The 11,334-nt window shown below is 39.0% G+C and overlaps 1 long non-coding RNA gene across 1 annotated transcript; it reads left to right on the forward strand.

The window, feature by feature from the left end:
- The first annotated feature begins 2,438 nt into the window (after positions 1–2,438).
- LOC119294533 lies at positions 2,439–5,060 on the forward strand. Its single transcript, XR_005143446.1, has 5 exons — positions 2,439–2,725; positions 2,824–3,047; positions 3,480–3,656; positions 3,752–4,419; positions 4,537–5,060. It is a non-coding gene; the product is annotated as an uncharacterized LOC119294533 (long non-coding RNA).
- The last annotated feature ends 6,274 nt before the right edge of the window (positions 5,061–11,334 follow it).

An 11,334-nucleotide genomic window follows, 5' to 3' on the forward strand; every position in this document is an offset into this window, starting at 1 on the left:
ATACAATCAATATCAGAAATCACATGAACAAGAGAAAGAGAGGAAGAACACATAGCTAGTAGCCTCGAGGATGAACTACCACCGCATCAATATGTGAATGGAGAGAGAGAGTTGTTGGTGATGGTGATGGAGATCACGGAGATTTCCCGTGTGGTGTCTGATATATCTCGAACGTATCTGTAATTTTTGTTTATTTTGTCCATATTTATATCAAATTAGCATACGTCTGACATCTACTTAAACCATTTTTTATTGAAAATATGCATTTATGTGTCCTCTCAGCAAAAAAGCATTTCAGCTCACGGCGACATAAATATATACTGAACTATTTGTTTTTTTGTCCAGGACACATAAAGTTGTATTTTTTCAATTGCTCCATTTGATCATGTTATTATATAGTAATACTATTCATCATCCAGGGTAAAGAACACTTTATTTTTCAACCAAGGTAATCTTATGATAGTTTCATAAATAGATTACATTTGGAATACAAATAGTTACATTCATATTGATTCAATACTTAAAATTTGCATAAGAAAAATAAAAATATAGGTCATAAGACCAGAAAAATTGCATTTTATGTATATCTTACACTATGTTTTTACATTTGTAATTTTACGTAACATAAAATATTTTTTACGATGATTATATATTTTCTTACATTCTGTTTTTACGTATGAAATAAGACAAAATTTATAACGTAAAATTATGGTGCATTGATGTTAAAATAGAGGGTAGTGAAGAATAACTATTTCTCACCCAGGGCGACGAATAGTCCATTTTTTTTCATATGTAAACATTTCTTTTTAAAACAACACATGAATATATTCCTATTTTATGGTCTACTAGGTATTTGTATTTATTTTTAAAATACCATGTAATTTTTCCTTGTGTTAAATCTTTCAACGAAACATCTGAAGTGCTCCAGAAAATTCTACACGGGACATACTACATTACATTATTCATGTCAAATTTAGACATTTTTTGAATTCCTTTTCTATTTTTAGGCAATATAGGATTTTCTCGCTATTTAGTCCATACAATTCGAATTTGAACTTCAAATATCTAACAAGGCACTAAATGCTAGCAAAAGTCATATTAAATTACTCTTGTAAAATTTTAGCTCGTATACATGAAAATCATATGGTATATTTTTGAGAAAATAGAAACATTACATGCATCTTATCGTTCATTTTACAAAATCTGGATGTGGTCTGAAAATTATGGAAATTAGGATTGGTACCTTTTATGATTCAATGAGGTTGCTTTTGAAGTTTTAGATAAATTCAAGGAAGATAGACTATGCATTGCAATGCAACTCAAACATTCTCACGTAAGTTGGGCTCTGCTTTGCTTTCCGTTCAATGACATGAAATTGTGGGACCCACATGATAATATTTTAGCAATTGTTGTTGTATATACATCACCAAATTTTAGTATTGTTAAGGGGGGCAAATCTACTAGTCCTAAACAGTTGATCCCCACTTGCTCTAATTCTCCCAACACATGGCCTTCCACCTCACTAAGTGTGCCATGTCAGCATCCACTAACACTATTTTCAACCCTATGCAAACCACATGTGTACTCTTTGTTCACGCACAGTGCCAGTATGAAACATTTATACATTAAAGAGGTGGTAGCTTTTGCTAACATTATTTTCTTCATACATAATTCATCTAAAATTAATCAGTAAATTCTCGCCGCAACGCAGGGGAAATCACCTAGTTTTAATATAAGTGATGCTCCTCTAGCACTGGGTGCTACTTACGCAGCATTCATTTATTTTGCGGGTATACACAACGGGGTTGTTGGCTTAAAGGTTACGCACTTAATAAATTTAGTAGTTTGCATTCGCACACCTAGTTTAGAATATTGGGTTATCCATTTTGCAGCAGAAGTCCAATAGTTTATCACGATAAGCAAATAATCACTTGTCAAGTACAATGTGGAAATTTGTGAGTAACTTTTTAATGGACAATGTTGCCAAATGAAGAGTAAAGCTTTTGTGAGCTAATTTTCTTTTACCACTTTAGCTATATGTAAGTTGCCTGAAAAATGAATTTGGGTTAGTCGATTTTTGAGCCATTGATTTATACTTTAACATTAGTGCTCTTTTTCATGTTGTATTTGTTGTATTCTTTTGGGCTAATTTTTTTTGACTAACCACTATTTTGGGCCAGTCGATTTCTTATTGGGCTGAAGCCCATTTCCTGTTTCCATTTTATAGGCCAAAATGCTTCTTATTTATGGACGCGGAGCAATTGATCCCGAGCACACGGGCTCTCGTAATCTGTTCCGCTCGATACGTGTCTGTGATTCGTTTTTCGTGGCACACGTGACTGCTGCAGGGCCCAGCTGACGAATAGAAGTGGGAATATAATGGCAATATTTTGCCGGACGGTGAGCCAGGACGGCATGTACATCCGACGCCGTCGCAAGATCGCGTCAGAGCCGTGGCTCGGGTCGTCATCGACGTCCTGATCCATGGACCAGATTACGTTAACGACGTCATTTGGTTGGAGTAAATGCAGATATGGGTGGGTGGATGGAGCTGTCTCGTACCTCTGCCGGCTGCGGGTCTGGTTCTATCGTCTCGGCGGCGGAACCACGATCTCTTTTTGGGTAGTGTCTTGCGAGCGTGTCGCCGGTGGAACCTGGATCTCTTGAGGGTTACGGTCTCTCGGCTCCACCGCCCAATGGAGTTCTTGTTGCAGCCGGTCAACATGTGCGGATCTGCCCGTGGATTTTGCTTGTTCGTCCGTGATTTTTGGGTTTGTTTGGAGTTACTGAAGATCTAACTTTTGGGTGTCTGTGTGTGTGCAGCAGAACTCTCAGAGAGGAAGTAACTGACAGAGAGAGACCCATGGCGCCTCTCCATTATCCTGTTTTGTCGCCGCCGGGCGTCCAAGTGCCAGCTGAGAGTGCCTCTAGTGCAGACACGAAGATGTGTGCGGCGGCGGCGGAGAAGCAGGGAGTGCAGATAAGGCGCAGGTATCTGAACACTCCATAGAGCAGATTGATCCAAAGATTCCTGGCTGGACACGAAGGTATTCAGTTTAGTCCCCCCCCCCCCACACACACACACACTTTGGTAGACATGAAAATCGGTTGCCTGTGTGACTAGATGGGGCTACAGATTCAGTCTAAATTTAGCACGATAATTGTGGTAAAGATAGCTTAGATTCTCATGCTTGGAATGTGTCCGTTTCAAGAAAAGAAATGAATTGCAGAAGTGAATACCATATAGCCAGGATGGTACTGCATTTGAGCTTTTAACTGTCCATGATACTAGTAAATATGCGGTACCTCTTAATGCTTAAGTGTGGCATATGTTTCTGCGACACTTCTTGATGATGCATCAAAAAAGGAAGAGGCATTCTGTAATTTTTATTTGGTGAATTTTTTTATTTGTATTACTGAATTTATTGTGTGGTGACTGGTGAATAATTGTGCACAAACACTTTTGGAAACAAATGCAGGGTCAGGATTGGTGCTGCACCAGGAGTATAATAATCGACTGTTCTGCAATTTCAATTAGCTGTTGAACACACGTTTGATCGTTCAATCCATATACTCTTTTGCACACAAGGCCGGAAGGTTACATGGAGCAGCGCATCTGGATGTGGCACCCTTTGATGGCAGCAACCGCACATTCGGTAAGTGATGATGCGTGCATATCCTATTGCAAGTTATTTGATGCAGTAGCATGACTGTGTTACAGTTTGGATAATACATGGTCACATTGTTGCAGCTGTTCGCTCGTTCAACAGTTACTAATGAAGATGATACACCGAATGCAAATGAAGGGGCCACGCCAAATGGTCCGGAGAATCAAGAAGCTGGACCCAGCGGTAGTGCGCTGGGTACTACCATTCAAGATCACAGCCAAGTTGCCGGCAGGCAGGGATGTGATAGAGTTAGAGGGTACAGAGCCAAATGCTGATGCGCTAACTGTCGTCACAGTAGATGCCAATCAAGTAGTTCAACCCAATGGGAGTGCGTTGGATAATAGCGGTCAAGATGGCGTTCAAGTTAGCAGCACAGATGTGATAGTGTTAGAAGATACCGAGCCAAAATGCTGGCACACGGACTATCATCGAGATAGATGCGAATCAACTTATCAGCCAAGTTGGTTTACACAATGCAGACAGGGATCCAAGTGCTGGCACACTGACTTTTAGGATGTAAAATTGTCCTCTGAACCGAGCAATGAGTGAACTGGATACCTATGTTGAATATGGTTAGCATAGAAATATTCATGATGTACCATCATTTGCTAAAAAAAATACTTAGAGCATGTACCTCATTACTTTCACTTGATCTAGTTCTGATGTGGTTCTTACAATGCAATTCCTGATGATGGGGATGCGGGGTACGACACTGACTCAGAAGATGATCCACAGATACTTGCAGCAATAGGTAAAACATGATAAATGTGTGTCATAATTCAGGCATGACATGCTGTTTTCTTGTTCTTGCAATATTTGATGCTGATACATAAGCATCATTGGCTGATCTCCTGTCCTACGGATGAAGATGATGCAGACATGGTACGGGTGGGGTGGCTCGGCTGGGTAGGATGCAGCAGCAGATCTGGAGGAGGGGATCAGTGGATGGAGTCGATTAGAGCATCTACAACCAGGCGGCTCTGACGGCAGTCCTCCGTGAAAGCGAGGAGGAGGAGCGACGCAAGGAGGAGGAGGATGAGGCAGCGGAGGAGGATTACCAGGCGCGCATGGCGGAGGCCATGGCGTTCTCCGCGGCCTGCGACTACGTTGTGCCGCCGTAGAGGCCGTCGTCCCTCGCCAAGGCCGAGCCATTGCCGATCCCCCTCGAGCGCTACTCATGGACCGGAGTGGTGCTCGAGTGGGTCAGCGCGCCTCTAGTCTAGTTGGGGGCGACACCGGCGCAGGAGCAGGCCTACCTCGAGCAGTGGCGGCAGCGAAGGCTGGCCGAGGAGGACCGCGAGGACGAGTACCTCGAGCAGCTCGAGCACAACGCGGAGGAGGAGCGCCACAAGGTGAAGGAGGAGAAGCGCCTTGCCCGCGGTGGGCCAGTCCAGCCCGTGGCGGACGACGTCGCTAGAGCGTGGTCGATGGCGTTCCCTTGGGCTGGCCCGGCGCCGGCACTGATCGACCTCACCGGCCCCGACGACGACGACGAGAACGCCTAGGGCAGCGTGCCTTCTGGTACTTTTAAGTTTTATTTAATGTTTTAGTTAATGTAAACATGGACTCGTGGACTCCACGGCCTTTGTGACCGGCATTAATGTTTAATTAACGTTTTTAATTTTTAAAATGTTGGCGGTAATTTTTTTTCACGTGATCTAAACAATTGGTCAGGCCAGCGTTGGGCGCATGCGCCGACCCAAACGCGAAAACGGACATGGGTGTCCGCTGGATTGACCCAAACGGATAAAAAAAACAGTCAAAATTGCCTTTCGTTTGGGTCGACATGTTGGAGATGCTCTAAACGAAAAAGTGAACAAACACATTCGCTCGGCCGACTCAAACGAGACAAAATATAGGCAAAAGCGGACATGATTGGGGTCAGTGGTTGGAGTTGCTCTTACGAAGATGGTTGGAGTTGCTCTTACGAAGATGACGAGCGCCTTGGGGAAGATTGGTAAGCTCCAACGGGAGCAGACATTAAATGAGGCAGCTGCCGGTGTTAGTTCAGAATCTGCCTCGGGCCAGCTCACATGGTCTCCCCCATTCTGTTCCGCGACGGATATGGCCCGACGGTGTAACCAGCCCGCATCCAACCAGTGGGCCATGGACCTTAATAAAAGATCGGAGGCAGAAAATACAGCTGGACCCATGAACACATCACGAGATAGACATGCGGTAGCAATACCGAGCTCACTGCAGCTCGCGATCACATTAGTACTTTCGCTTATTTCTCTTCTATCCGATTTTTGCTCTCTTTTCTCTTAGTTGTTTTTTCTGGGTATTTCTTGGGATTTTCGTTGAGTGTAAAAAGTACACACACAAGTACCATATAACATGTAAATAAATAATATTAGAGTGTAGAAATTACACTTTTACACGTTTATTTCTTACCTATTAAAAGGTACAATTTTTTTGTTTTGTTTTTTGTTTTTCTTAAAGCATAATAACAATATCACTAATTTGTTCAGCCTTAAAAAAGTTCATTATTTTGGTTATGTTTTAGTTTTTATTACATTTCTTTCTTCTTTAAGGTTGATACCAATTCCACTAATTCATTCTTATTAGGAAACTTTTTTTAAATTTCCAATCTTATATGCTTATTCTCGCATATAATAAAAAAGCACAGTTTATGTGTAAATTTTATGAAATTTTTTATCCTTTGCTTTATTTTTGGCCATATTCTCTGTTCTTAAAGTGTATCGATACCAATGCCACAAAATTAATTCTTTCTTAGCAAACTTATTTTTACAAAGTTCCACCATTATATGCTTATTCTTGTATCTTACAAAAAATTGCAATTTCTTTAAATTGTGTATAATTTGGTCATTATTTGATTTTATTCTTCTTCTTATAGGGGTAATACCAATGCCCCTAATTCATTATTCTCTTAGAAAACTTCATTATTATGATTTTGTTTTAGTTTATGTTTCATTTTCACTGTTCTGAAAGGGTAACACCAAAACCACTAATTCATTCTTTCTTAGAAACTCTTAATTATTTTGATTTTGTTTTAGTTATTGTTTCTTTTTCATTTAATGTTAATACCAATGACTATTCATTCTTCTCAGGGAACTTAAATTTTTTGGGTGAAAGTTATAGTATTGTATGCATGTTCTTGCATATTGTAAAAAAGTGCAATTTCTACGTAAGTTAAGTGCAATTTTTGTCAATGTTTATTTTAGATTATTTTTCTCATTTACTATCTTTGCTAATACCAATGCCACTAATTCATTCTTTCTTAGGAAAATCCATTGTTATGATATTCTTTTACTTTATCTTTCATTTTATTTCATATGAAAGGGTAATACCAAAGGCACTAATTCATTCTTTCTAAGAAACATTTCATTATTTTGATTTTGTTTTAGTTTTCATACATTTTATTTTCTCTTTAATTGTAAAACAAATGCCACTAATTCATTCTTCTCAGGAAACCTAATTTTTGGGGTGAAAATTCCATTATTATATGATTGTTCTTGCATATTGTAAAAAACACAATTTCTGTCCAAATTATGTGCAAATTTTGCTAAAGTTTGTTTTAGTTCATTTAATTTCTTCAGTAATACCAATGGCACTTATTCGTTATTTGTTAAAAAACTTCATTATTATGATTTTGGTTTTTTTATATTACCTTCTCTTTCTTATGAAAGGGTAATGCGAAAGCCACTAATTCATTCTTTCTTAGAAAAACTACATTATTTTGATTTTGTTTTAGGTTTGTTCTTCTTATTTTTTTCTTTAATGGTAATACCAATGCCACTAATTTATTCTTCTCGGGAAACTTAATTTTGTGTGTGAAAATTCCACTATTATATGTTACTTCTTGCTTCCCTAAAAAAATATGATTTTCTTGCACATTGTAAAAAGCGCAATTTCTATGTAAATTGTAAGAAAAACTTGTCAATGGTTGTTTTAGATTATTGATTATTATTTTCTTTCTTCTTAAAGGATAATACCAATGCCACTAATTCTTTCTTCCTTAGAAAACATTATTATTTTGAATTATTTTGAATTTTTATTTTATTTCTTCTCTAACGATAATGCCAATGCCATATGAAACATTTTTATTGTTGGGAATATTTCCTTGTGATATTCTTATTCTTGCATGTTATATTAAACCACGATTTCTATGTGTGCAATTTTTCCATAAATTTTTCTATTTCCTTTCTGAAATGTTCTTTCCTTATTCGTTTTATCTTGGTGTTGGGTCATGGTATTCTGAGATGTTCTGATTAACTATCTTGGCATTTGATTATACTCTATTAAAAATCACATCATCTGGTGGGCTAACTCGTATATAAATGTCCGTTTGGTAGTTGGGCTACAAAAAGGTGCGGACGTTATCGAATAGTTAGATTACGTAGGAGAATTCTTAGACGATTTTTGGATATATTGATTTGACAGTTGACATATGTACCAAAAAAATAATTATTTATGGTTTGAGCTTATTGTATGTTTTTTATCCTCTGGATTCATTCATGATATTTTTCACCTTTTTCAGGAATGCACATTCATAACTTTTCACCGAGCTACAATCTACACACTGGGTCACATGTACTAGTGTGGAATATGAGCTCTATGTGAGTCAGAGTTGTTTTGTGCTAGTTTCATTACAAAATGGATTTTTTGATGAAAGATGGGCTGCGCCCTGGCCGACTCGTTACATGGGCCGAGCTGGTGGGCTACTTGTTTCCACGGCTGGCTCTAAGTACTACTCATGTATTCATGCACAGTTGTCTCAAAAAGAAAATGTATGCATGCACAGTAATATCTGTAGGAATTAGATCGGCTGAAACGAATTTAGGATCATTCGTCTGACCAAAATTTGATTTTTCATTCAATTGAACGGTAGTTGGCCGATCCCTTCTTTTATATTGATTGGCTTTCTTCGCCTTAATTTTTTGATGGCACCGTATAATACACGTATTGGGAAGGTGGCAATGCAAAGATAAGAGGAGAAAGCAAGGTGGGACAGTAACCCCCATGGATGCTCCAACGAAAATTCGAAGATATCCAAATTGATGGAATTACTGGGAGCCGGAGTTGTTTGTCCTAATGCCATCGACCATGGTCAGGATTGGGCAGTGAGCCTGCTCTCATGTCATACTTGTGCAAGGTGTTACCGTGCATATTGCAGGGCATCTCGCCATCATTATCAAACCAGGCCTGAAGGAAGCCACTAAATACTCTACCATTCCCTTTGCTCAATACACATCATCACTAGACTTCTTCTCGTTTCCCTTGCCTAACCTAGGCGGCTAGGGTGAACTCTTCTCTTCAAACTTCTTCAGCGAACCCATGGAGTCTACCACTAGTAGAAAACAGGGCTACGGTTCAGCCCTGGCCAGCCCATTAGTCCCGGTTCTTCAACCGGGACCAATGGGGGGTATTAGACCTGGTTCGTGAGCCCAGGGTGCCGGCCGGGGCCTCGTGGGCATTGGTCCCGGTTCGTGTGGAACCATTTGTCTCGGTTCGAGCCACGGACCGGGACCAATGGTCCTCGCTCCTGGCCCACAACCATTGGTCCCGGTTCGTGGCTTGAACCGGGACAGAAGGGGTGGCTTTAGTCCTGGTTCATGCCATGAACCGGGACAAATAACTTGCCTATATATACCCCATCGCCGCGGCAGAGCACTCCACAGTGCTCTGTTTTGTCAAGCCGGCGAGGGGAGGGCATTTGGGTGCTCTAGTTCACCTCCTATGCACATGAGGTGTTCGATGAAATGCTCGAGCCACACTAGTTAAGCTTTCTCCTCTCGAAACTCGACCTCCGAGCTCCATTTTCAACGAGATTTGTCCAGATTTAGCGGTCCGTCACGCCCCGTCCCCGCCCCGTCTTCACCGCCGTCGATCGCCCGCGCCGATCTCGTCGCCGGCACCAGCGTGGTGAGCCTCTTGTTCTTATCTTCTTTTTGAAAGAAAAAAATTCTGACTTCAGATAGATACTTGTCTAATTTTCTTACTTTTATTATTCCTTGTTATTATATAGTGCGATGGTTTTGGTATCCGCCCCCATGGGCCCTCGTCCTGTCTATGATTCAGATGTGGTATATATATCTTTTCATAACTATTTGATTCCTTTATTGTTTATGACAATTATGTCGACCAATGTGACATAGATTTTATTTATCTAGGAGGTTGTTGAACCGGAAATTCCAACCGACCTTATTGTCGAGAGGTTAAATTTAGTTGAAGAAGAAAACAATTACTTGAAGGAAACAATAAGAAAAATTGAGGAGGAGAAGATGATATTGGAGTTGCATGTTGCGGATGTCGTCGATGATCGCAAGATCAAGATGGATGCAATGTGGTTGAAGATTAAAAAGATTAGAAAATATGCCATTCATACCGAGGCTTGGTATCATTATGCAGTTGGATTAGTTGTTACCTTGGTTGCGGTTATGATCGCATTTGTTTTCGCATTGAAATGTTTTACATAATTTCAATGTATGGTTTAATTAGATGCTCTGGAGAGCTATATGTTGTTCAATGAGAACTATGTATGTACTTTGGTTTTAATGCTCTGCAGAACTATGTATGTACTTTGGTTTCAGAGTTCATTTCAAATGCTTTTCCACTTCATGGTCTTATAGCTCAAAATAATCAGTAAATGCATGAAAAATAACAAATAAAGTCAGAAACAAAATAAAATAAAATAAATAAGTAATTTGAAACAAAATGATATAAACATAAATAAAATAGATAAGTAGAAACAAAAAAAACTTTAATAACATAAATTATATAACTTTCAAAACAATATAAGCAACTTCTAGTATTATTAAACTAAAATTATATAAAATTGATGCAACTAAAATTATTAAAGTATTTTCTGCTCAAAATCGTTAAAAGCAAAAAGAATATTCATAAATAACTTTTTTTGTTAGAAACTTTAATAGCAAAAAGAATTATCATAAAATAAAATAAATAAGTAAGTATAAACAAAATAAAATAAAATAAATAAGTATTCTGTTATAAGCAGAAACAAAAAAAACTTTAATAACATAAATAAAATTTATGAAACTAAAAGTATCAAAGTATTTTCTGTTCAAAACATTATAAGCAACTTCTAGTATTGTTGAAACTAAAATTATATAAAATTGATGCAACTAAAATTATCAAAGTATTTTCTGTTCAAAATCATTAAAAGCAAAAATAATATTCATGAAGAACTTTTTTTGTTAGAAACTTTAATAGCAAAAAGAATTATCATAAAATAAAATAAATAAGTAATTATAAAAAATTTAAATAAAATAAATAAGTATTTTGTTGTAAGTAGAAACAAAAGAAAATAAATAAAGCAAAAAAGAAAACAAAAAAACTGGAAAAAAATAAAAAAATTGCCACCAACTAGGCCACCACGGCCTGAATACGACTAGAAACCCATCCATGGGCCAGGATTCAGGCCCGCAGTAGGCCTAGAAGGCCCATCAGACAAAGCAGTAGCACGTAGGCCCGTAAGCCTGCAGTGGAGAGGAGCTCGAGAGGGGTGCGGCAGTGGGGCTTATAAACCACTGCGCGCCCCTCTCAACTAACGAGGTGGGACTAAACGTTGGGCGCGACATGGGCAGCACAGGGGCCTTTGCTCCCGGTTGGTGGCACCAACCGGGACTAAAGGGGGTGCATTGGTACTGGTCCGTGGCACCAACCGGGACCAATGCCCCCCCTT

Source organism: Triticum dicoccoides, chromosome 4B (genome assembly GCF_002162155.2).
Source record: "Triticum dicoccoides isolate Atlit2015 ecotype Zavitan chromosome 4B, WEW_v2.0, whole genome shotgun sequence".
NCBI lineage: Eukaryota > Viridiplantae > Streptophyta > Magnoliopsida > Poales > Poaceae > Triticum > Triticum dicoccoides.